At 37.2% G+C, this 27,569-nt stretch overlaps 1 protein-coding gene and 1 non-coding gene across 2 annotated transcripts in view; one reads left to right on the forward strand and one right to left on the reverse strand.

The window, feature by feature from the left end:
• The window catches only part of GPC6 (glypican 6), a 723,435-nt gene that overhangs the window by 498,460 nt on the left and 197,406 nt on the right, over window positions 1-27,569 (forward strand). The gene's annotated exons all lie outside the window — the stretch shown is intronic.
• On the reverse strand, window positions 15,635-15,823 carry LOC132070435 (U2 spliceosomal RNA). Its single transcript, XR_009417998.1, has one exon. It is a non-coding gene; the product is annotated as a U2 spliceosomal RNA (small nuclear RNA).

The following is a 27,569-nucleotide window of genomic DNA, read 5'->3' on the forward strand; positions in this document are numbered from 1 at the left end:
ATGTAACCATCAGGTGGCCCTCTTAGGATTACTGCTTCTGATTGAAGCCTATTCAGCTTTGTCTTCATTGTCATTTAAACTTCATTAAGTATAAAAATTCATTTTTTTTACTCCTTTCCATGGCAGCCTTGCAGTCAAAGTTGTGTAAGCTGACAATTCCTTTGGTTTCATCAGCAGAAATTTAATCTGATTACATTCTGATTTGGAATGGTCTGAAGGGTGAGTTGGATTTTTCAAAAACAAAATATGAATAGAAATGGTTGTTCTATGTGGAAACTAACAAATTAGAGGGTAATAGATTTTTTTCTTTCAATATATTCGTAGAATGTATTTATAGAAGTTTGCCCTTAAGAGTACCATGTTTAATATTGCTTAACTTTTCTTATAATCTGATTCTGTTTTGGAAGGGTAACCCTGATTAGGAAAAGGAAGAAAAATTTTTAAAAGTCATTCTAAAGGTCATAAAGCATGACCATAGTTGAGGTCCTACAGAATCAAAGTTTCTGTTACTAAGTAAATATACTTCAACCTTCCAGATACAGTGTAGTAGGGAATTCCATTGCTTCTGTGGTTAAAATAGAAAAAATAGGATGAGAAGGTGTTTCCTTAAGAGCAACATGTAATATTCTCCATGCTGCACTACTGTTAAGAATCTTCTGACCCTTGGCAGAAGAGAACAAAATATCAATAACACTGACCTTTATAACGAGAGGTTACTTTTCAGTTCTTCTGCCATTAATTAGTATCAACATCTAAACATTAATTTGAATTGTTTTAATTGGCAGTTCTAGTATGATTAGCAAAAAAAACAGGTGATATTGTCATGCCTAGCTGCTTTGCTATTATTTCTGCCAGTCTCTGATTTGCTTCGCCAAACAACATGCAGGTTTCCTCACCCTGCAATGCAAGCGCAGAAACTCACATTTCAGGCGGCAGAACACATTCCAGTTTAGAGCCGTGAAAAATATAGACTTTTTTTTTTAATGTCTGATTTGATTTTCACAGCTCCTGATGTTCCTTTAGGAAGCAGTGAATGATTTGCTTTCAGGAGATGGCAGCTTTGGAGCACGAGGCCGTGTTTGTACCAGGGAAGTGTTCATATGGGGCAGTGATGGTGTACCAGCCTGCAAAAGTGTGGTGTGCACAGGCAAAAGGTCTTGGTTTCAGTGTCACAAAAAGAAAGCCCAGGCTGCTGCAACAAGTGTTATTGTTTGATAAAAATAAAGCTTCCTTTTCTTGCCTTCAGTTTTAAATATTTGCTATTTAACTTGGTTCAGTTAGGGTTTGGTTTGGAGTTTTTTTTGCAAAGAAGCCTTTTCTTTCTGGAGTTCAATCTGACTTTGCCATTTATAGCTTTGCATTGTAGGAAAGAAACATTTTTTTTATCCAAATGTATATATTTTATTTTGCAGAGAGCAGCAGCTGATTATTTTTTCCTTGTGATTCTTATTTAAACTTTTCAGTTGTGTCAGTTTTAGTAAAAAGGACAAAGACTTTGATGGATAAAACAAGTTACGTTAATTGCATGGCTGGTGTTCTATTCCAATAAAATATGGCTAAATAAGAGGGAAACAAAGATTTCCACGAAAACACTGATTTCTTTGTTGTGGAAAAGGTAGTGATTGTTATTATCTAGTGATTTTACATGACAGGCCATCAAAACATCTCAGTTATTTCCCTCTGTACATACTGGCGCCTGTGGCTTCCTGGGTATTCATGAACATCAAAAAGACCTTTTCCAATATTCCAGACTTGTCCCCACGGATTTGGCATGGGCACCATGGTGGATGTGGCATTTCACATTTTCATCATCGTCACTTAACTTGGTGAAAGTGAAATTATTTACCTAAAACTAGCAACTAGGATTCTTTTTGCCTAAGCTAAGGGCATTAATCAAAACAGTGATATGATACCCTGGCCCGTGGTCCAACAGCCTGTGTCTTGGTAATACCCAAAGTAACTGGGGATTCATTTTGTCCCTTTTTTCATAGGTAGTCAGTAAAATGCAGTGAGGTGCTTTTGTCTGCAAACAAATGCACACAAATAGCCTCACAATGACAGCAAAGAGGAAAATGTCCCAAAATGCTGCTGTCTGCTTGAAAAAACAGTGAAATTTTCTTCCCCTCTTTAGGGTAAAAGTGGAAGGAAAGGAGGAATTTGACTATAGAGATCATTCTGGAAACTTCTTTATCTCTGAGCTCCTAAAATGAGGTTTCCAATAAATTTTGTTAGTAGGAACTATATATAATGTGTGGTTAATAGTTCAAGGGACATGAAAACCACCATCATAATATTGTCTTCTGAAAGAGCGCAGGAAAAAGGCAGAGCAAATTCAGGTAAAATCATTCATGTGTCAGAGGACACTATTACGATAATCAAGTTAATTCTATTACAAAAGCTTCTCAGGGACAGAGTTAAGACTTAGTGAAATGTGTAGGTGGCTTAGCCTGGGAGAAATCCTGAGAAATAATTAGAGCTAATAGAAAGAAATTGAAAACATAGTCAAAAATTGTTTTCTAAATGTTCATAAGGAAAATGAGCAATCACAAATTCCCTGGCAAAAATGTTGACATTAAAGCTATTTCATGAACAGTAAAATTATATAAAATATTAATTGTTAAAAAATGAACAAGCTAAATGAACATGAGTTTGCTTGCTATGTTAGACAGAAATGTCTAGTGTAAAGACCTAAATTTCGAGCAGAAAGATGAGTTATTTCATAATTGTCAAAAGGTTATAAAAACTAGGTAAGAAACATAACTGAGAAAAGGAAACTTTGCTCCACACCTTAACTAAAACTTCCTATCTAGCTTTGTACTAACCTTCCAAACATGGCAAAGAATTAACTTCTTCCTGCAGGAGAGTCATGAAGTGGATTGGGACTGAGGAAGAAAAAATATGGATTCTCAAGAACATGGGCTAGATGGTCAATGAATTTTGGTTTTTAACTTCAAAAGTTTTCTTGAAAGAATATATTTTCAATAAATTATCCTATATATATACTGCATAATTTGTAAATAGTAGGAAATAGTAGTACATTTATCTGTGAATCTCTACGAAGAAGGTTGATCTGTTGTTTCTTTTATTCAATTTTATGGTTAATGTAAAAAAACTATGCAGAAACCTCAAAGCAGGAAAGATTCATTTCACCATCCCAGAATTCTTTGCCATTTTATCCCAACAAATTGTGTTGTCATTTTCAGGTGGTTTCTCCAATAATCTTAGCAAGTGTAATTTCATGCAGTGCAATTCAGACTCACATTCCTATTGTGCAAGAGAGCTCATCAATCTGTCTTCTTGGACAGAAAGGTAAAACCCTTTAGAATTACTTAGTGTCAGGCATATTTTCTTTGCAGTGCAACATAACTCTTCCCCAGGAATGGAACATACCTTGTGTTTGTTTCCATTTTTGGCTAAGATCAACCAATGCAATTTTAACTAAGCTTTTGTAAGCATTTAGAGAACTACATAGTTACAAATAGTGCCAATGTTAATATCACAGTGAAGTAAATGCTCTGTTTAGCCAGAGAATGAAGGCAGCAGTGAAAGTTTTTATATCTGGGGTATTTTTTCTGGATATTGGCATGGGGAACAGACAGATTCAGCATCCACAATAGGACTTCTCAGGTTGGTTTGCCAGCCAGAACATCACTTAGTGCAAAACGTGGTGGTGGTGTGAGGGACAGAACTCACTAACCTGTCTGCTTGTCTCACACTGGCCACCAAACTGCCATCAGAAGGTGTGAGCACCAGCCAGGATCCTGCAGTGGTGTCTGCATGGGGAAAAGGCTTTGCAGAACCAGGACCATAATATGCCCATTATTAGCCTGCCTTCCCACTGGAGACTGAAAATGAGATAGTATTTGTTTTCTTACCCAAGCCCAAGATGTCAGGGCTGCTTGTAGGAAGATTTTGTTTGCTTCTTGTAGATCAAACAAAAATGAGAAAAAAAGAGGTTGATCACTGGATTAGTCTTTAAAATGGTCAGTCTTTGGAGAATTTTGTCAAACTGATACTTCTCATTTGTTAAGGAGAAGTATCAGCTAAGACATATGTAACTTATAAAAAAGGGAAAGAGAGAGTTCATTCCATATTATTTTCACACTGTTAGCTTATTTTTATTTGCTATAATATTCCTAATTTCATTTAATTACTTTATCTTTTATTCTAAAATCTTCACTTTTAGAGGAAGGATAACAAAATTGTCAAACTTCAGGGTAGAGGACAAGAATAAGAAATTATAGCAGAGGATTTTCATTTTATGTTTCAATATTATTTTTTATTATCATGTGACAGGTATGAAGTTATATGCATTTATTTGAAGATTAATTGCTTTTCATCCAATAGCCTTGTAAAGACACAGCGGGGTAAAAATGAGGTTATGGATCAACCATTCTGCTTTTCTCTTCAAACTAATAATAACATCATGTTATGATGTATGTTGAGTGACTTATCACAGTTATTTCCAGTATTGAATTAAAAAATTAAATTACAGTTTATGAAAACTGCATTAATATAAGCGAAATGCATGTACAAAAAATTGAATTCTTTGAAGTTAAGAAAGTTGATTAAGCAGCTTATTTACATAAGGCATTGGCAGGAATGAGGAAATTCTAAAAGAAGTAGGAAAATCATGTAACAAAAGCAAAGACACAAGGTAACATCTCTTTAAGAGAAGCTTGGTAGGAGATATTGTGGCATCAGGGGATGGATTCAAAATATGAAGAAAGCTGTTCATAATAATTTTGTCATGTGGGTTTAATTTCATTGTGCTCAGGAAAAGAGTTTTCATACACTATGTTTTAAGGTGGCAGTGAGCCCTTTAGGCACCAGGCCTTAATCTACAAACATTTTTAGAATTATTTTCAAATGGCTAAAACAAAACACCACTAATCTTTCTATGCCTCACCCCAAAAGCTCCTTATGTGTGTAACAGATGTGTGCAAACAGCAAGGAAAGAGTAGTCAAAAAGAGCATTTGGAAGTTTTGGTTCCACTGGAGAACCTGAGGAGGGCTTTCCACAGGAGTGCCCTTGGTTTCAGGGACTTGGGTGGGTGAGGGGCGTGGGGTTCTTTAATTTGGACAAAAAGAGAAGAAAGAGGTTCTAGACAAAAACAGCCAGCTCCATAGGCCTGCACACACTGCAGCTGTACTACTCATCCCTACAACTCTGGAACAATTTTGCTTCTCTGAAACTACTTTTTTCCTTCTTGTGACATAACCGTACTACTGTCACTGATCACTTACCCCCTATATATGCAATCACTTCTTCTACTGCTCTATTTCTCTCATTTTTCAGGGAATTTTTATGAAATTTGTGGCACCATAAATGGTTGTATGACTCAAAAACATTTTACCCATGTGCATTATAGTAGCCTGTTTTATATTACAGCTCATTGCACTCTAAAAGCATAAAAGCTTTCAAGGCTGTTGATTCTGTTAAAGCTGCATTTGCCTATTGCATTGGACACTGTACACTTAAAGGATAAAACAGCAGAGAATCATTTACACTAAAGCAGTCCTTCTCTAACTTTGTGATACTTCTATGAAGTGTTTTCTTAGCTGTCTAGGGGGGTTTCTATATGTCATTCTTTGTTTTGATTTCCTCACACTTTTAAATGATAGTCCTGTTTTTAATTCTATAGACCAGTCAATGTCTTTTCTAATGGATAAAAACTGCTTACTGGAAAATGTTGGGGTTGTTTGTGTGTTTCCTGTTTTATTATATGAGACTGATGGTCTTAAACACAAATTTGGATTCCTAAGTTAATTACCTAGATTTCACAGAGATTAAGCAGTCTGTTTCATGCTACTTAGTGGGATTTTTTTAGATGCCTGGTCAGTTGGAAATTAGTAAAAGACTCAACTTTGTTCCAAGTTCAGTTATTTTGTTGGTTGTTTTTTAAACCTTGGTCTACATTCCTATCTCAATTTTCACATAAATTAGGAGTTGCAATTTTATGGATAGCTTGTAATTTTTCATCTGTTCCTCTTAACACCCACCTTGTCCTCATCATTTACAAATGATAATCAGAAAAGCACAAAACTTGGCATCAAGTGTAAAGAAAATAAAATTTATATTAAATAACACTAGAGGGGAATTGTTATCATTCCAGAACGAAGAAAAACTGGGCCTGTAAAATGAGATGAGCTAAATATATACAGTAGCACCCTCCAGACAAAGTGCAAAATTTGCAAATCCTTTTTCTCCTCTTTGAAATGTAAGTGTATTTCACCTCAACAAAGAGATGTGCCTTTTTATCTTCTTTATTAGGTGTCATATGCATTGTCTAATGTAAATGAAAAATTGTACCATGTGGGCTCAAAATTCCTTTTTCTTTCATGCACATGACATCTTTGCTTCTGAAATCTAATGCAAATAAATCATCATGTCAATGAAAATCAGTAATCTGCACCAAAAAAAAAAGAGAAGTAGTGGGGGTGGTGTAGGTGGTTAGAATGTGCATCTTCGTGAGTTTAAGAAATAACAGCACTGCTTATTTCAGTACTCAGGATGTATTCCCATTTGCCTCAGGAGGAACTTCTGCTTCAATTATTTAACTGCAGAGATCTTTTTTAACAGCCTAGGTGAATTTCCAAATGGACCTGGCAGTCTGGCCCTTGAGGCCAGATGATGCCTTCTCTCAAATTCACATGGGTCAGGAATTCATTCTTAGAACCTCTTTGCTGCTTCTGGTGGTTTACATCTTCTGTGAGTGTGAGGACTCCCTGTTACACCTGTAGCATGCAAGTGTTACCAGCAGGGTTGCAGCTCTTTTTCAAAACCTGCTTCCCCATCCATTACAGCTGTTTTTGTTCTGCACAGGATGCTTATGAAGATGCAATTTTTGGTATGTGTGTATAGCATAACTGTTATGTTTAATTGGAAGATATTGTCACTTGGGATTCTAGTACTTATAGTCCTCAGGGCTTCTGGGTGGATCAACTCTCAAGTATTTTTCTAATTCTCCTCTTAGCATTTCTCAATTACTTTTTGCATTTGCTTCCAGGTTTCTTATCTCTGAATCAAGAAATATTACTGGATGCTGAAGGTGTGATTTCAATCACATCTGTTTTATTTTCCTGACCCAATGAAGACTGTTGCATCACCACTCTTGCCATTAACTTCTATGTATGTTCAACCTCAAGCTTTCAGCAATAGGTCATGTTAATCCTAGGGACAGGCCTCCCTCAGTACCATAGTCCATTGACACCAGAGCAAACTTCTGACAATTCCACAGTGAGATCTCAGTCAGGGCAGATTGTTCTGAGCACAATCTGTCTCTCTGAACAATCTGTCTGTCTGGGATCTCCCTAAGCACAAATGAAATGTTGACTTGTATTAAGAACTAGCCCTTTTGTTTCTTTTTGTTTCTTTTCTTTTTTTTTTTTTTTTTTTTTTTTCTTCAGGTGTGAAAAGTCCAGGCTTATTGCTGATCTTATTTGAGCATGGCCATAAAATTCACGCCATAAACCAGACACTGGTTGCTGCATACAAAGTGAGCCAGCTGTGCATTTGGGACACTTCATTGTCTGGCAGTGTTTGCCTTAGGTTTTCTGTCATGGGTTTGCAGCTTTTTTTAATCTGCTGTTGTGATGGGTTAGCCTGCTTATACAGCTACTGTGTTTGCTTCAGAGGGAAACCTCTCCCTAAATAGCTTCCAGGCACTGGAAACTGGATGTCAGCTTGCAGGAGGGCTCTTGCTCTCATAAGGGACCCCTCATGAGGTCTGTAAGCCTCATGAAGAAGCCAGTACAACTATTTCAGAACCTGATCTTCAGACCACAAGCAAAAAGGCATTGCAGGAATGAGAGCTTATGAGACACTGGAAATTAGGCCCTTCCTTAATGTTACCTGAAAAAGGGCCGATTTCCACCATACTGTCTTCAGTGAGTGATTCAGTTTTGTATCTGCAGAATAAGGATAATGGAGATAAGATATGAATTTTAAAATAGAGTTTATGAGGCATAAGTTTTTGTGCTCAATTTCACATATATGCTTAATTTAAAATAAAAGCATGTTACAAAAACTTTTAACTTCCACATATGACAATCAGAAGATTATTGTAGTGAGGTGTCTGTTGTTCATCTTTTTAAAAATATTTTGTTAACTGAAAGTTTATAGCAGAAGAATTATTATATATTTAGAAAAGCTTGTTTGACGTGAAATCTTTCTTGTGAGCATAAATCTTCTCTATAAAACAAAAGTCAAACATCACTGCAGTTTCACAGGTTTTCCTATTATAATTACCTTTTTCTGCTTTTCATGGAGTTAGTGTATACATAACAATGGGGAAATAGGCTCTGGCACCTATCAGAGGTAGAAGAAATGCATTTGAAGGGCAAAATAGCAAGGATTCCTAAGAAACTTTGGTTCAAGTGGCCTTTCCACAAGTTTGTTGCTTCTTGCTGAATAGCAGCCACCAGCTGCCACACATGGCTGACTTCATGAAGAGTTCTAGGAGGGTTTGATTCATTGTTGTGACTTTATTAATACAAAATCATGAACCTGAATTAACCAACCAATTTAGATAAGACCATCTGTTGTCTAATAAGATGTGACTGTAATTTGAATAGTGGTTTTATAATAAGTGTATTACGGGATGAAGGACAAGCAGATATTAGCTCTGTCTCATTAGCTTACAGGAAAAAAAAAAAGCAGTTAGTTTGCCACTGTGGAACAGGGAATATTTTCCTTTGTCTTAGGGCAGTTCTGTGTACAAGTGCACCCCCCTCTCTGTATCTTCTCTACCATATAATAACATCAAAAACTAATAAGAAAATGGGATTCAATGCACCTCCTGGAATGCTCTTGTGATACTTCTTTAGTGGCAACAAATCCATTTGGTTCTTGCTTGGTTCTTCATGGTGCTACTGGATACCCTGACTGCTGTGAAGATTAAAATGCTGCTAGATTGCTTTCCAGTTTATTAACATAATGTCAATGTCATCTGGTTTTGCTTTATTTAGTTGCCCTGTCTGGTCTATTACAAGAACGGAATATCAGCCGAGTACTGAGAAAGCCTGTCCTTTTCTGGATGTCTGGCAATGAGAAAAGGGACAAAGCATATTGTAAAGCTGACTTGTCAACTAAAACTCTCCCTAAAGCTTTCTTATGTTTTTATATGGAGGTTAGATAATGCTGTAGAGTAGATTAAGCTTTACTACTCACCATTATGCTTTTATTGAACCTCTAAAACAATATTATAGGACCATTGTCCAGTTAAGTAACAAGGATAAACCTTTTCTTTGGTCATAAAAACCCAAGCATTAATCCATATGAATGAAGATTAAGACAGAAATAAGTGCAGATTTGTCTGTCACTGATTTTCTAAAAAAAAAGAATGTTGTGTATTTGTATAGTTTCTGGTTGAGCTGTTGCTTCCTCTCATATCTGAATGATCTTGAATCCAGGAAAGCAAAACATAAAATTAACAAGGAACATAGTACTATGGATTAGAAGGTTGTATTAAAACACCAGACTGAGTGGTGCAGTCAGCGTGCTGGTCCATTCAGATGGACCTTGACAGGCTTGAGAAGTGGGCCTGTGTGAACTTCATGAAGTTTAACATGGCCAGCTCAAAGGTCCTACACCTGGTCTGGGGCACTCCCAAGCACAAATACAGGCTAGGCAGAGAATGGATCAAGAGCAGCCCTGCTGAGTACAGCACAGAGTGTTTGTGGATAAGAAGATCAACATGAGCCAGCCATGTGCATTCACAGCCCAGAAAGCCAAGCACACTCTGAATAGAATAGAATGAAAAATCTTTTTCTAATATCCAACCTAAACCTCCCCTAACAGAGTTTAATGTCATTTCCTGAGGTTCTGTCACTTCTCACCACAGACAAGAGATCAGCAGATAAAGGGAGGTAATTTTCCCCCTCTACTCTGCTCCTGTGAGGCCCCACCTGGAGTGCTGTGTCCAGTTTTGGGGGTCCTAACACAGGAAGGATGTGGATCTGCTCAAGCAAGTCCCGAGGAGGGCCAGGTAGATGATCACAGGGCTGGAGCACCTCCCATATGAGAGCAGGCTGAGAGAGTTGAGGTTGCTTACTCCAGAGGAGAGAAGGCTCCAAGAGAACTTAGGGCTGCCTTCCAGAACTGAAAAGGGACTCACAGAAAAGCTGGAAAGGGTCTTTATCCAAGGGCCTGTTATAGCAGAAGGGAATTGGCTTTAAACTGAAAAAGGGTAGGTTTAGATTGCACCTAAGGAAGAACTGTAGGGGTGGTGAGTCACTGGAACAGAGAGTTTGCCAGAGAACTTCTGGGTGCAGCATCACTGAAAATGTTCAAGGCAAGCCTGGGTGGGGCTTTAAACAACCCGGTGTAGTGGAAGGTGTCCTGCCCATGGCAGGGACTTTGCAAACAGATGATCCCATCCAAACCAAGCCATTGAAAAAACTCATGAGTTCCTTGAGATGGATATTATGATGTGAAAAATTACATCAACAGGTTTTGCACTTCCATGTTTCACAACATGTAGATACAGGACCATAAAAGAGCAATTAGTACAAAGATCTCCAATTTCTTTTTGTCTCTATTCTGTTGCTACTGCCTTCAGAGTCTGAATGCTGAGCTTCAGGGACAAAGTTGAGTCTGAACACTAAGGCACCTTTTTGGTAGTCAGCTGGCTATGCCATTGCTTACACAAAGGCAGAAAACAATCCAGTATCTGAGAGAACAGTTCTGGCATCAGGCTACAGGTGAGCATGAAAAGAAATGCAGGATAAGACCTTCCTTGGATATCGGAACAAGGACATACTGAGCTTCAAAAGCCAGATGCTTTTAAGCCTCCAGGAAAGCAAAGAATCTGAAACTGATTCTTTCTATGAAAAGATCCAGTTATTGTATTGACTTTTTCAGAGTCAATGAGTTTTCTGCACAATTTAATGAAGTATCACCAGAGAAGAAATTACATAATATGAAATCTTTAGACAAGATTGAAAGAGCACATTTTTTTATTTCCAGAATGGTAAGGATTCATTGCAGCTTCACATTTCCTAACAAACTCTGAAGTGAAAATGATGTCTCTCCTTAAATCCTACTGTATCATTTGAACAGGGAGCTGCTTTATGCTTGCATTCATATGGTTTTTAAAGCTATAAAATAGTATCCACAAAATTTTCTGAAGCATTTCATTTTTTAGAAAATCTGTAAAGAGTTGTAAGGAGTAGGAAGCCTTTTGTATTTGCAAGAGCAGAAAGTCTCAGGCAGCAAATACAAGCTAAGCAAAAGAAATTGTATTACAGGTGCTGATCGTTGACTGGGAGAAGATCAGAAGGTTCTTTGCACATTAAAAAAATACACATCACCAGGAGGGCCACAAGTTTGAAAGTAATATTGCAGCATGTTAGTCGTGTTCTGTTTATTTTCTCTGTGTCTCTGTATGTTTTTTTTCCTAATAGTACTTTTTTGGATTTATGACTGCAATCAAAATGCAGTATTTACTTCCAAGGAATATACAAGGCTTAAAGTAAAAGGAAATTGTTTTTCAGCAAAGGCTGAAAGTTAAACATGTAAGAGTTTCATTTAAAGGTTTTGTGTGGAAGATACTTTTGGGCAAGGCTTGTTACATCTGTTACACCTTTTAAAATGGAATATTATGTTTTGTATATATGAATTCTGTTGAATACCATTAATCCCAGGAAGCAGCCATTGAAGTCTTTGGAAAGGGGAGGGTAAAAAACCCTTCTATTTTAAAGGGAAGGTTATAGTCGAGGTTAATTCAGAGTGCCATGAAAGTGTGGCTGTGACAAGATTTAGTGACAATGTAAGGCCAAATTAATGCAAGATCAGTGGCCTGACTATTGATTCTTATCATGGGATCCTGCTGAAATGAAGTCATTATTTAATTATGTTTTTACTTACACTATAAATGGTTCCTAGAATAGACTGCACTTGATTTTGATGTCTGCAGCTCCATCTTCACTTTTCTTTTGTGCCCATAAATAAGTAGAGAATGAATATAAGCACTCCACAAAATTTTCATTTATTGTACTTCACATGCTGTCATTTTCCCAATGTTTCAATTCTTCTGTTCAGAACAGTTTCTGATATTAAATAAATCTGGCTACAGAAGCCTCTGAAAACTGTGAAAGCAAAATTTCTCTAAATTTGTTTTTAAAAAGTCAGTGTTTGAATGGTTTTCCTTTTCTTCTTGACTATTTTAAAATAGTTTCTTTCACTATCTCTTGAAGACAACTAAACTTACTGTTCATACTAAAAGAAGTAACTTAACTGGGACCTAGAAGAACCTAGTAATTGCTTTATTGGGACTTATGATACAACAGCAAGGCTTTGCTATAGAAATCTATATGGGAAAGCTCAAGCATTCACAGAATAGCAGCAACATTCACTAAACAGTCAAAATTGCACTGTTTTCCTATTTTATATTATTAATTATCAATATCAAATATTTATATTTGATTGATTCTGAATCAGATCTGTTTGGAAAATGTGTGGTAATAAAACTCGTAATTAATTCAGGTTTAATTTGTCTTTTGGACTAAGCCCCACATTTTTATCAAATTACACAGATTTGAAAACCCAGCAATTGAGAAAAATAATTGCAATGGTTCTGTGTTAATAGTTGGACTCTTAGACATTTTTTCCAACCTTATGATGCCATGAAAATGTAACTGGTTGTCATTGTAATGCTACTGTTTGAAAAGCAGCATGTAAAAATGGGAAGAATTCACAGGATTATGTTTGTCATTTTTAGAACAGGGAAGTATTTACTTCTGTGCTTGTATAATACAGTGAAAACACAGTCCTGCTCAGAACAAGAATCTTAAATAAATAGTCTTTTTGAGGAAACAAATCTCAGCTCAGTGGAATAAAGTTTCATAAAAAGTTGGTGAGAGATTTAGAATCATAGAATATTGAGTTGAAAGTGACCCACAAGGACACAGCTTGTGGTCTCATATAGGACCACTTCAGGAATCACACCATGTGCCTGAGAGAGTTTTCCAAACACCTCTTGAGCTCTGTCAGGCTGGTGCTGTGAGCACTGCCCGGGGGAGCTGTTCCAGTGCCCAAACACCCTCTGGGGGCAGAACCTTTTTCTAATACCCAACCCAAACCTCCCCTGACACAGCTCCAGGCCATTCCCTCAGTCCTGTCACCGGTCACCACAGAGAAGAGATCAGTGTCTGCCCCTCCTCTTCCCCTCATGAGGAAGCTGTAACTGCAATGGGGTCTCCCCTCAGTCTCCTCCTGGCTGAAAACACCAAGTGGCCTCAGCTGCTCCTCACATGGCTTCCCCTCCAGGCCCCTCACCATCTTTGTGACACCTCCTGTGGACACCCTCTAATAGCTCTATATATTTCTTTTATTCTGGTGCCCAAAACTCCACGCAGGATTTTCACGAGAGGCTGCACCAACTAAGACTATAGCAGAACAATCTCTTCCCTTGACCAACTGATAATTACAATTAATCAGATAAAGTGAGTAAAATTAACTTTTTTAGTTTCAATCAAGCAATGAGTAAAATCAATCTGCAGAATTAAATTTTCTTTTCATTGTATCCCACCATATTTTAAAAAGCTTCATATCCACAACTCCTTTTTTCTTTTATACACTGCATTTTTTTCTTTTAAAATAAAATAATATAAACCTAGATCTTTTATAGATCACAAAAGATAAACATGTAACAAAACAAACCCAGTCTCTGCAAGATTGTGCTGTACTCCAAGTCAGATATCTAACTCTTACTTAGCTTATATTGTAGACTTTTCTCTTTGGAACATTTTTCTCATTTTTAAACTTCTCTTATGAGAGAGAAAGAGAAAAATCAACTTCTTAGATGAGTAATTAATGAAATAGCTTCCATTAATAACCATCTCAAATTGTCACTTGGTATTTAGGCATTCAGAAAATAGACAAATAAAATACAGTGCATAAGGGGTTTGTTTGCTCGTTCAGTAGCATGTGATTAGCCATTAAATGATAATATAGCAAGATCATTATGTTAAAGTCCATAATAGTGAAGAAATTTCTTTTGTCTCTTGTGCACCTATGTTCATAAGTCATGGTGTTAAAATTTTCACATTTTCAACTACTACACAGGGAATATATAGATTTTAATTGGAATGATAACATGTAAAGCCTTTTGTTAGCGCTTTTCCTCTGAATGAAGAAATCCAGCTATAGTCAAATTTTTCTGGTTCAGCTTGTCTTTCAGTGGCCTTGACAACTGTAGGGTGAGAGAGAGGAGCGGGAAGAGAGGCTGATTCCTGTGCTTCAGATTTCAGTCTTGGCTAAGTGTGTTTTCTTTTGTCTTTTTTTTTTCATTTCTTGAACTCTTTCTCGTTGTAATAGGTGCCCAGCAGTATTTTTGTTCCATCTCTAGCAGCAGCAAAGTCACTGATCTCACCATTTTGTGTGTCCACACAGCCAGACAAGAGTATAATAGGTAGAACAAGATATAGGAATGGGAATGAGATATAGGAATGAGATATATGGGTGTAAAGGGCTGATTATAGTAAGAATCCACTTCCTGGAGTCATCTTGTACAAGGGAACATTTTTGCAACATTGTTTTGTACATTTTTGTTCCAACATTATTTGCCAAAGCTGTCTTTAAAACAGTGCTGATTTCACAGTGGTATTCCTGTTGTTTTCTTCACTGAAGGTGAATAATGTTGCTGCACTGAATAATATTGCAGCTCTCCCACCTTGTGAAATACCTTTGTGTTTTGGACACGACAGACTTTCCTTACTTTTAAAAGGTTTGGAAAGGGGTTGTGGTAGAGTAGCTGACAGTTCATCCATACCGGAGATGATAAGGATGAGACATCATTCTGCAGGCATTATAAATGGATATCTGGCACTGAGAGTGCCTTTATGGTTTGAGAGTGTTTATCCCTGTGGTTCTGGAAACCAGACCACTAGGTGGATTATATTGCTGTACATAAATTGTATTCCAGCATGTTTAATAAATCAGGTGGCTTAATCAAATAAAGACAAATGGCAATGGAACAGCTTAAATACAAATTTACTGCCAGGTAGCCATTAAAAAGCATTAGATATATTTTCCTTTTACTGGGTTTTCTGACTTAGCCAGCAATAAATTCAGTCATTTTTCACTTAGAGACATGGGTCAAATTGTTATTCAGTCCAATCTGAGTGGTCTTTTGAGGTCCAAGATGAATGGGTTTTTTTTCATCCAGCAAGGACTGACATCTTATTTTACAAGCTGTAGAGCTTCTTTCACTTTCTTAAAGGAGAACTTGGTTTGCTGAGGGAGAATTACACAAATCCTTTCCTTGGTCTAGTTGCAGGTATGTTAAGGGCCAGTGCAGTCAACAGTACAATCAAGACTGCCCTAATTATTTTTTTTAGAAAGACTGTGATAGTCAGCTGGGAAGAATGACACCAGCAGGGGCAAGGGTAGTTCCAGGTACAAGCCTTCCCCCTTTTGCACTGTCTCTCAGGCTGAAATTTCTGTAGCTCTCCATGGAGAGCATCACTGCAGTGGCTGCATCAGGCCCTCAGTCGAGGCCTGGTATTGTGGCCACTGACTGCATTACCAGATGATCTGTGAAATCATGACAGATCTAGGGTCCACCTAAAAAAAGATGAAAGCCCACAGGGTGGTTTTATGCACAGATATCCCATCCTCACACGCAGTCACACTGTGACCACAATAGCTGGAAGCACTGCACTTTTGGGCTGATGCATGGAGTGGATGGAGGAAATGATTGCTCCTTCCCATGTCTTCCAAATCCATTTAATATAAAATCTGTAAGCTGGGGATGTATCAGATAATAAAGTGATAAGAAAAGATGATGCACTTGATCTTAGCCAACAGCTGGGAAGTGTGCATCTGGGACAGGGCTTCAGTGCATTCTGCAGAGCACTTCTGCCCACTGAGGATGATATAGGATCAGCACTTCCAAAGGCTGTTGACAGATCTAAAAGATGACACATAAAAGAATGATTTCTTCACCTGAGAAAGTAAGAACTGTAAATCAATACAATTACAGTAGTTCATAGAGATAACTGAAATTGCTGGGGTTTAAATTATTCTGGCAAAATTTCTGAGCAAAAGAAAATAATTTTAGGCTATATTGTTTACCTTCTTAATATCTTCTTTTATTTTTCTAATTTATAGATCTGCTGCCTCTTAGACACTAGTCAGCCCTACACAAAATGACTTTTCTTGCTCAGTTTTGGGTAAAGGAGAAAGTAATCTAAATAACATCTTACCTGCTGAGAAAATACGAGGAACAGGATATTAAAAATATTTCCATATGGTTGTAGACACTCTTTCTGGTTTGTACATCAACCTAAAATTCAGGGTAAGTTAAATGAAGATTTAATAGCAAATTTCACATACATTCCATCTCTAAATAAAAGAAAAAGTAAATCTGATTGTCAGATATATTTTAATACATTAGATTTTGATCTACTTCCTGCAGGCATAATGCAAACATTAGGTTTTGATCTACTTCCTGCATAAATAGCAGCTTAAACTTGAAAAATTGTCTTTTATTTGGTACTTGCTTCATTCAAACCGATGCCACAATGTCCTTACTTTCCATTGGAATTATTTCCCAAAAATTACAGTACCCAAAGTATATTATTATAATACAAGGTATCATAAAAGCAATTTGCTGCTGCAGTTCACCCTACTTCTATCAGGGAAAAGACAATGTGTCTAATTTTAGTTTTTTCATACATGATTTCAGGTTTTCTTATGTTTGTGTGAATCTGAGCATGAAGAAAGAGGAAAGCTGAATCTTTTACACACAAATAGTTTGTTTTAATATGTAGAACATTCTCTGGGAAATTATATACTTCCTATCATGTAGTCATCCAGTACTAGTACTTTGGACCATGTTTTTCTCTAGTGTGCAACTCAGAGACAAAATTCTGAGAAGAATCCTTGTTCATAGGAACAAGGATTTTTTCTCCAAACTACTCTTGTTTTAATCACCTCCCTGTGTTTCTGTTGTATTGTCTTGGAAGTAGGACACACAGACACTAGGGAGGATCCCTCTGTTTTTATGTTTCGTGTCTATGGGTAAGGAGTTATGAGGAAGGGATTAAAAGGGAAATAAAAGAAAATAAAATTATGAGATGAAGATTTACTCTCAGCTATGCAGTTCTAAAAACTGCAAGTGTGATACTCAGCAGAAATGGGAGCACACATCCCATACACAGGTCATTCCAGACCATAGTCATCATCCCAAGGTGCACTTGAGCATCTGCTAAATATTTGTATGGTACTTATATTTACAAGTAGCTCTCTGAAAACCTAACAAGAATATTAGAAAGACCATAAGGAGGAAATGTTAACATGGAGCTGTAGGGTGATCTCACATGGCTTGGGCCCACGTAATGAAGTGGGCATTTATGGATCCTATAAATAGGTTGTGAACTATTTTTAAAGTATTGCTCTGCCTCTGTGCTACACTGAATATATTCCCAAGACTTTGTGATTGATTATTGGTAGCTAGCAAGGTAACTGACTAGATCCTTGCTGGGATACCTTCAAGATCTGACATCCTTCTTCCCTTTAGAACGCAAAAAAATCATTAAATATTTCTGCATATCTGTAAATATTTCTGTACTTGCATATGATTTGCACAGAATTTGTTATACTGTCCTGTCTGTTGTGGTCCATCTTGTGCTTAATTCACATCATGACATTAAAAAGGAGAATAAGCAAAAAATTATATTCTATTCGGTCCCAGAAAATTAACATCTTGCTTTGTACTGGGCTGCAGGGTCTTTGGAAAACAGTCCCTCTTTAAAGCAGGCTTCCCATTCCTTAGTGCCTTGGTGACTGTGCTGTACGTAACCTGTCTCTGACACAGTGTGACCAGCCTATTGGGAATAATCAGAGTGAATGTTTGCTTTCAAAACCCAGCAGTCTTTATTTGATCTTTTGATTTTCATGGAGAAGGACCAAGAACATGAGCAACTTGAAAAATCTTGTTCAATTTCTGTGGATATTCCTTAGACTCTTTTCTCCAGGCTAGTAATGAAATTTTACCATTTGAATTTACCTGAAAAATGTTCAATATAGGAATATGATGAGGCTTAACAAGTAGGCAAAGCCATCAAACTTGGACTTTCCTGCTTCATTACTCCTACAATTTTATTTTTTTCTCTTGTAAAAATACCCTCCTTTTAGTACTGATCTACCCAGTTCCTACCTTTTGTCACTGTGAATATGCAGCCCAGACAATTCACCAATTACACAGGAAAACAGCTGGAAGGAATCTACAAATCCTTACTTGCTGTTTCTAGGAGATTGCCATTGTGAACTAATTCCAATAGTGATCACCTTACTATTTAGTGACCACCTTAATATAGACTTTAAAGTGTCTTTTCCATCTTGACTCCATGTTTCTTAGAGCAGGAAGGAGCAGGAACAAGTTGGGTCAATCTGTTGTTGCTTGTCACCTCGAATTATTGCATAACTTGTCATCAACCAAGACTGCCAATATTATGTATGCATTTATTTCTTTCTCATGAGTGTGTTGTTGCTGACACTGCACAAGTAAGACATCCCACAGCCCTTTCCCCCACTCTGATTCATGCCCTTTTTATGTCAGTGAAAGAATTCACACATCAGTAGACAGTGAAGGAGAGGTGCTTGTGAGTGCTTGTGAGTGATCAGAGCAGTTTTGCCTTACTTTCTCTCTCTATGAGAGAACTGCTTTTTTCTTTGCAGGTGCTTTTTTGGTTGGCATGGTGAATCATAGGCAATCAGCAAGAATGCTCTCAGGTACATAGTCTGCATTTCAAACTTCGTGGGTGTTGCAAGTAGGATGACTTTGACCATTCTTCACATCACTTTCTTATCCAGATACTGCTGCACAAAACGTCTAAGTGCACGATTTGATCATTATCTCCTGCCGTGACAGTTCTCTTTCTTTCAGAGCTTTTCCTTCTGCTTATCTGGGGGTTTGATTTCCAGATTATCAAGGACTTCCCTTTCTATTTATGATTTGTACCTGGGTAATACTTAACCTACTTCTCTACAGCAGGTTTTTTTTTTTTTCCTCACAGGGAGCACGAATCAGAAAGAAATGAGCCCACTCTCTTTTAAGTGAGAGGCAGTTTAGATTTTTTTGCTCTGAGAAGAAAGCAGAGTAGCTACTTTTTATTAAGAGAGTGTCCTAAAGTTTATGTTCCAGAAGAAATTATGGGATTTGAAAGCCTAACAGCTGTGAGATTCCTTCTTTGTTTCTGTGTACTGGAAAACTTTTCATCCTCTGGGAGTGGATGGAAGAAATTTTTTCAGAGATTTTTCACTTTAGTGTTGTCCTCAAAATTGTAGGAAAGTAACAGATGGAATCTGCACCTCAAATTCTGTTTTATGTGGGATTACTCTAAAAACAGATGAGAAAGATAAATATTCTTCCACAAAAATTGCAGGGCAGATTTTTCAGCTCAGTGATATCTCATGGGATGTAAATCCTTGTATCCTGGAGTATTTTCTCAGCTTGCATGTTTGTAAGTCAAATAAATTTTCACTTCCACCAAGTTTGTTTGAATTTAATTATGTTTCTGACAGGTAAAACAGGATTTAAGAACACTTTAATATTTATATCTGAGTGTTCAAACATTTTATTTTGTAAAAAAATTCTTTAAAGTGTCATTCAGAAGTGAATCAAGAGATTAAAAAATAAGCTTTACACAAAATATCTTGTGACTGCTGCTTTTCAAGTGGCTTTCTAAATTTAGATTTTCTGTATTCAGATCATCTGATAAGTAATTTTCCTAGTTTCCTAAAAATAGGGGAGACTATTATTTTTCTCTGTAAATAGAGCTTCAGTCTCACCCAAGTAAACATCTGAACATTTTGTCCTTGCCTTTTTTTTGCTCTTGACTTCTGTAGGGAAATTGTGAAATTCCACAACTCACCTCTCCAAAAGTTACTGATTATTTGATGTTCAACCTCCTGCTGCAATCTCTTCCAGCCACTATTTTCATATGGCCACTTTGACAATTACATGTTGTGATAACCTAGACAAATTATAGATAAGAGTGATGCCCATAGGCAGTGCTCAAAAATTCTGATGCATAACTTTTAGGGGTTTATATACTTAAAATCCTTTATAAAGGAATTTCTTTATTCTTTGTAATATTGTATGGTTTCTCATCTGCTAAATTTGTGCACCTTCCAGAATTATGCAGGTACTGGAACACAACTGAGATGACAAAATAAGTAAGAAAAATACGTCAAATTTTAATAGGTACATTAATATTTTTCTTAGAAAGAAAAATAGTTGCCATGTTTCTCATTATTTCAAAGTCATGAATACTGGCAAAGGACATCTGAGTTGGACAAGAACAATGGCTAAAATCTCCTCTTCTTTATTAGCGCTGCATGGTTTGTTATCAGGTAGTAAATGTGTCATTTTTTTATTGTTACATTATAAAACTTATCTAGGGTTCAACTATATTGACCTATTTTTTTTCTAATTATTTAATGAACATCTTTTACTATGCATTATACATTTGCTATAAAATGTATAATGTATAGTACAAGATGTACTATATGTACATTATGCATTTGCTAGAAAAATATTTTGTGGGATATTAATATATTAAAATTAAAATGACCATGTTTTGTGTCATCATATTAATAAGATGTACTATCCCAGGATTTGGGGGATTTTGCAGCTGCTTAAAGGGCTGCAGTTTGTTATTTTCAGTTTGATATAATTCAAGCACAATGTCATAGGTACTAGTACAAAGCTGCAGTACTTAAACCAGCTCTTCTAGCTTTCAGTCAACTGGGATGAAATTGTTAAAAGGATAGCTATTTTTGTCTTTAGGAGGTTAGTATTAGACTAGACTTAGCAAATATTCTCAAATTTACCTTCTACAACATAAATTCCTAACTAGGTATGGCTGATGCAATACTTCTATTTCTATATCAGATTATGCTATCTGTGAAAGCAGTGAACTGAGCTTAGCTTCTATGAGCCAGTCTGAAGCAATGAGAAGTACTTCAATAGAGCATTCAAAATCTTATTAATATTTCTATGTAGTTATAATTGGATACATACAGACATAATTTCAGCTGAAATCCACTGAAAAGAACTTTCTTGATACTTTGACTGTTAAATTAAATCAGAAATAACACAGTGTTCATTAAAACAGACAAAATATGGACAAAAAGAAAATTTAATTACTTGGATCCAACAGTGAGCAGGTCTTCTCTGAAGAAAAGAAAGAGTAAAAGGAACTAAACCATCATTACCAGCTAAGCTTTACATGCTTTTCCCAGTAATAAAAACAAACAACAAAAAAATCAATAGGGAGTAATTGTAACATGTGGAGAAGAAAATGTCAAAGATATATGGGAAAAAAATAGTCACTGATTGCACTGAAGTTTAGTCATTGTCCTGAAGTTAATTAAAGATGAAATTAAAGAAAAAGCTCTTAGGATGTGTGATCCAAAGTATTCTAATAATCTTGTGTGCCCTGTAACGTGTGCTTTGTGATATATCTTGGTCTGATCCTGGCTACATCATTGTTATAATGGGTGGTCAGAAATTACAGGTTTTGTGCTTAGGAGAAATTTCCTCAGTACTAGCACATTGAATGCAGTTCTTAATTAAAGGTTTTTCTTTTTCCTTTTCTTCTGAAATCACAAGCATGAACAACTAATCCTTATGTCCCCTTTGATCTTTAAATAGAATATTTGATAGTAATGCTAGAATTAAACTGTGGAGAATTTTGGGACAGGAATCCCTAGAATTGTACCATGGAGTTCTCTACAGATTAACTTTCTGGTAAAAGAATGTAAGGAGACTTCTTGAAGTTAGTCAAGACATTCTAATGTTTGCAAGTTAAAACTCTGGCCTGGCCTCATACATAAGCATTTCATTGTGCAGGGATCGTGAAGGGCTTAGAGGGGAAGCCATGTGAGGAGCAGCTGAGGCCACTTGGTGTTTTCAGCCAGGAGGAGACTGAGGGGAGACCCCATTGCAGTTACAGCTTCCTCATGAGGGGAAGGGGAGGGGCAGACACTGATCTCTTCTCTGTGGTGACCGGTGACAGGACTGAGGGAATGGCCTGGAGCTGTGTCAGGGGAGGTTTGGGTTGGGTATTAGAAAAAGGTTCTGCCCCCAGAGGGTGTCTGGGCACTGGAACAGCTCCCCAGGGCAGTGCTCACAGCACCAGCCTGACAGAGCTCAAGAAGCTTTTGGACAATGCTCTCAGGTGTGACTCTTGAGGATGGTGCTGTGCAGGGCCAGGAGTTGGACTCAATGATCCTGACAGGCCCTTTCCAACTCAACATATTCTATGATTCTGTGACTCTAGTCTTATATAAACCCTTGAGATAATTAGGCCATGAATAAAATAATGCTTGGGAAAATTACTCATTTTTCTGTCATTAAGTGGATGGACTATACAGAGATTCAAAAATAATTTAAGGATGCCAGTACCTCGGTTTCTCAGACAGTGAGCACCATTCCTTTTCTGGACATACATCAGCTTGCTGAGAGGAAAGCTGGGTGATTTAGCCAACACTTAGGTGTTAGACAATGATTCCTTTCAAAATTCTCTCCACTTACAGACCGTTTACATGGGATTGCAGGAATATACCTCACCTTCATCTTGAACACCAAATGGGAAAGAAGTAGAAATTTCCAGTTTTAATCCAGCAGCTTGAATGTAAATGCATTTGTAAAGCTTGTGAAGAATAAAATCTAATTGTCTTCTCCTTCAAAAAGGCATTTTTAAAGAGTATCTATTTTCATGGCCAATTGGCTAGATTGGCTGGTCCATCCCAGCAGTTTCCCCCACAAGGTCTTCGTGTTAAGGAGTGACTCCGTGGTTTCAAATGGGAGGAGTTCCTTTGGGTGCACAGGAGACGTAGGAAGTATGTGTGTTCCCTGATGTGATCTCAGCAGTGATTCATTTTGCTCATATTTGGCACATTTTATTTTATGCCAAGAAATGACAGAGTTTGGACCTAAGTATGGTGTATGGACTTACTCTGTGAGTTTAGGTACATTCAGTATAACTTTGGAAGAACACCCCTACCTTATTACCAGACAACATATACCAACTACTCTGGTAAGAAATCTCCTACAAATAAAAGCGAAACCATGTCTCAACATATTTGATCCTTCTAAAGATGACCAGTTGTTTAATAAGTTTCTCTGATTTTTTGTATCAGAAAAAAAGATTTATATTTGTATGCTTGACAAAGCCAAGGATTTTGATTATAAAAACAGGTCAAATACATTACAAAGCAGTCTGCAAATGCAGTGTTACAAGAGAGTAAAACTTCCTGCGTTTTACCCAAATAAGTTCTCTCCTCAATTATTTATATTTGCAAGTTCACCATTGCAAAATCTGTCTTGCAGATGAAATAATATTCCTCCTAGACTTTCTGAAGGGGGAAAACAAGTGTTCAGTAATGAAGCCCTTAAGAATATTGCTTTTGGGGGGTTTTGCATGTATGCAAAAACATGCATTTAGGTAAAGCTGAAGCTGTCAGAAAATGTTACAAAATGCAGTAATGTAACATGTCCTGAAGCTACTAGGCTCAATCAAAGCTCAGAAAGGCACTTTTCTGATGTGATGCATTCCACGTACACTTATGCTAAAATGAAGCTGTCCTACTCAGTCAGGGAGACAGCCTGCAGTAGTGAATGACTCCTCTACAGCAGTTTCCCCAGTTATGTCATTCAGTGTGATCCAGCTGATTTATATGATTTACGTATGAACCAGTTATTTCTAGACTTTGAAGTCTATGCAAATTTCTCTGCTGCGATTATTGTAGAGCCAATTGCAGTGTGTTTGAAAAGACAAAAAAAGAAAAAAACCCCAAAGTTGTACCCATGCAAAAATGTTACCTACAGAAAATAAATATTGAAACTCCTGAGCTGAGAAACACCTCTTCTCAGGAAACGCAGGTTTTGAGGTTTTGAATACCTCTGAATGTAATTAATATCTGCTTTTTGGCTGGTCTGCAGAAAAGTACTTAAGTGTGAGAGGCTCTGAATATTATTTTCTTTTAAGATGGAAATGAGAAATGGGCTTTCAAAATGCATTTCATAGCATTTTCCAGCAGCAAGAAGGTGGTTCAAAATCAACTTTGTGATAATCTCCAGATTTCAGGAGTTCATAGCTTTCTGAAATACTGACACTCTAAGTTGGATTCTTTTTATATTTTGGTTCTTACCAAGATATCAGAAACTTAGACCAAAATTTGACTATTTTTTGCACAAGAGATAAGTTATCTTTTTTGAGGGAAGAAAAAGATCTAACTGTATTCTTTGAAAACAAAGGTACAGAAAAAACAACTGAATCTCAGAGCTGAAATCTGGTTGCTCACTGAAGACTAGGTTCAGAAAAGCACTTTACTGCTATAATACAGCATTTAACTTTTAGCCCTCAGACTCCTGAAGTAGCTGTGCTATTGGTAATATTTCTCTGAGCCACAGTTTGGATTACCTAAAGCCACACCAGTACTGCTAAGTGACAAGCGAATATGGAGCAGGATTGAGAAGGGGACTCATCCCATGCCTCAGTCGCAGCTTAATTGTTAGCCCTCTACACAGATGTGTTTTGGACCTCTCCACCTTTCTCCCCCCGCAATGCACTTTAGGCAGGATAGACACTGTCTCCAGAAACCTGCATGAACCTGTCCTGTTGTGGCCCCCTCCCTTCTTTCAACACTGAGCAGAGCATAGTCTAAGCCCTATGAAACCTCCTGTTTCACTTCAAAACACACAACACTATATTTAGCTTCCTCTTACTCCCACTGCCTGCACTACTGACTCCTATTATTCAGAACACTTTGAGCTGAAAAATAACCACCCAAAATAATAATTGTGTATTTTAGTCACTCAGGCACTAAGTGGAACCCAGGGGAGTGTAGTGCCAATACGATGTGGTAGTATGGGATGTGGCAAGCTTGGAGCAGAAGGTGTGAGCAGTAAGGGAAGTGAATGCAAGCCAGCAGGCACAGCAATTCATCTGTGCTTGCATTTTATATCACCAGTGTAGCACACTTGGAAACCAAGTTCTGCAACATCCAGCTTGATCAGCAAGGATTTGCTTGTGCAAGTCTTTGTCAGAGGATGACGAAGATAAGTCAGATGCAGATATAAATAACATGACAGAGGCTTCTGTAGAAACCTTCTCCATCTGCTCTTTGCTTTGACCCACCTCTTGGCTGCTTCTCTTAAAAAAGGTATTACTTCACTCCTAACGTAAGCAGGGCACCTTGCTTTCTTGTAAAATGCTGTTAATGATGCCACCGTTTTGTCTGATATATTAAGACACTCAGGCAAGATATGATACACCTGGGTCCTGCTCATTCTTTTTGAGTGGTTGGAAGTTATCCTGACTTCTTCACAGGGGAGCATGACCAGAAGTACTCTGTTAAAGGACTTGTGTAATGTGACAAGACTTTAAGATTCACAGGGCCTGTGCAAATAGATACTCTAACTGGCCTTTAGGGTCCCGTCCCAGCAGATCTGGGACATGATCTGGATCTCTGGCAGAGTAAAGCACAATCACTAGTTTCCTCTCAGATTGCTCCTGTTATAAAATAAGGCTCACATAAATATTGATAGTATCTGCTCTCTATAAAGACAAAATAAGAAAGTTAATATATAATATAAAGACAGGGACTGTCTTCTCTCTTTTAGACCTGTTTTTCAAGAATTAGATTGACAGGAAGTTTTTTTATAAGATGATCTTATAGATATATGTCAGCACAAGTACCAAAGTGGATTTGAGAAGGTATGAATGGGAAAATATGTGGATTCCAGCTGAATTTAGGGGTCAACTAGGTGCTGATAACTTGGCATTGACAAGACTACTGGGACAGGGAAGAAGCATAACTTTAGGCATGAAAAGAACCTAACTGATAAAACCCTCAGTACTCACAAATGAAAATATCTCTGACTTTAAGCAGCAATTTCAATGCAAATTTGAAGATTCTGTTTTTGACTGTAAATATAAGTATTCTGCTTTCTTCCTTCTATGGTTCTAATATTTTTATAAAAACTGGCCTGTTCTAGGTTTAGAGGTATACAGCACGTTGGATAAGTGACTCTAAAAAGTAGTTCTGAGCAGTGAAAATAATAAAGTCCACCTTTTTTTGAATTTGGATTTTCTGCTGTTCAATGAGGTGTTCAATGAGGAAGTTTCCCCTTGTGCTTTTTCTAACCAATGGGTCATTCATAACATCATTTTCAATGTGGATTCTTTGATATCTATGAGGAGCTGACCTCATGTTTCACCCTTTTCCTCAATAAAGGCAATAATAGAACCTTTCTCCTCTTTTCCTCTCAACTGTCTGTTTAAAAGAAAAAACATGTAGGATCTTAATGTTCTGAGACTTGAAGTGCTCTGTTAAATTTGATTGAAACTGGCTGATGGTTCAAAAGCTATTAGAAAAATTATGGATAAATATACCTTACACATACCATCAGTGTTCTGCTAGTAAAGTGCAGAAGTTAGTCCCTAGGAAAGCAAAGCAAAAATCCCTTCTGAGCGTATTCAGAAGCATGTGCTATATCTCAGAACCATTTTAATTTAAAAATGTCCTGTGTAAAGACTATGTTCCGTATAGTTCTGTAAAAATCAATGATTTAACATCAAAAAGGGAGAAACAAATTCCAAAGAAAAAGAAAAGAAACCCAATTTTAGTACAATCCTGATAATACGAGCGACATCAATCAGCTCAGTCTGTACCACTGTAGTGCAAAGTTAGATTCATGTTTTCAGCACAAGTTACCATAATTTGGAAAGATTTAATCCCTTCAAATTCATATCAGTAGAGATGCATTTATTCATAAACACCCAGGCTGAGTGAAAGGAGTGGCATTGCTTTGCAACGTCCTGTCCAGGAATTTTTAAATCGCCGAGGAACCTGCAGCTCTTTGTCATTGCTCTAGATTGTCAGTCCAGCATGAGATACTTGTGCTCCACTGCACCATGACAAAATGCTAGTGTGAGTAGTACCTAGTGTGCAATTTTAATCCATGTTACAAACTCTGGCCTGAAAATGAATATTTCACTTGTACATATGACTTTTAAAGTCTGAGATTAGAAAATTAAAGACAGAAGAGAAGTTCACACGTGCTGGTATGTGCCATGCTAAAGTGAAAATTGAAATGCATTAGATTGTCTATAATGCTTTTTGTCACTTGAGATGTCAAAAGCATACCAAAAAAAAAGAAAAACCCCAAACAAACCCTGTCTGATCTCTTTATGCATTTGTCTGAGAAGAAAGAAGGTTATTTTTGTCTGAAAATTGAATGATATCCCTTTGTCATCGTGAAGTTCAGAATAAATTTATAGAAACCATCAAGATTATCCTGGATTTACTGTGCTTTAATAAAGAGGAGATTTTAATCCAGTGCTGGTGTGACTGACAGTTCTAGCTTACATAGGAAGAGTGAGAAGCCTCCTCAGGATCCTCCATGCTAGGATCAGTCAGTAACTACCCAGCTGATTCCCTGGATGTTTTTCCTTCGCCTTTCCAGGAGATTTTGTGTGGGAGGGCTGGGGAGGCAAGCACTGCTGTCCGTAGGGGAGTGTTGATTTTTGCATTCCTGAAAGTCGCTGCT

The sequence above is a fragment of the Ammospiza nelsoni genome, chromosome 2 (genome assembly GCF_027579445.1).
Source record: "Ammospiza nelsoni isolate bAmmNel1 chromosome 2, bAmmNel1.pri, whole genome shotgun sequence".
Lineage (NCBI taxonomy): Eukaryota > Metazoa > Chordata > Aves > Passeriformes > Passerellidae > Ammospiza > Ammospiza nelsoni.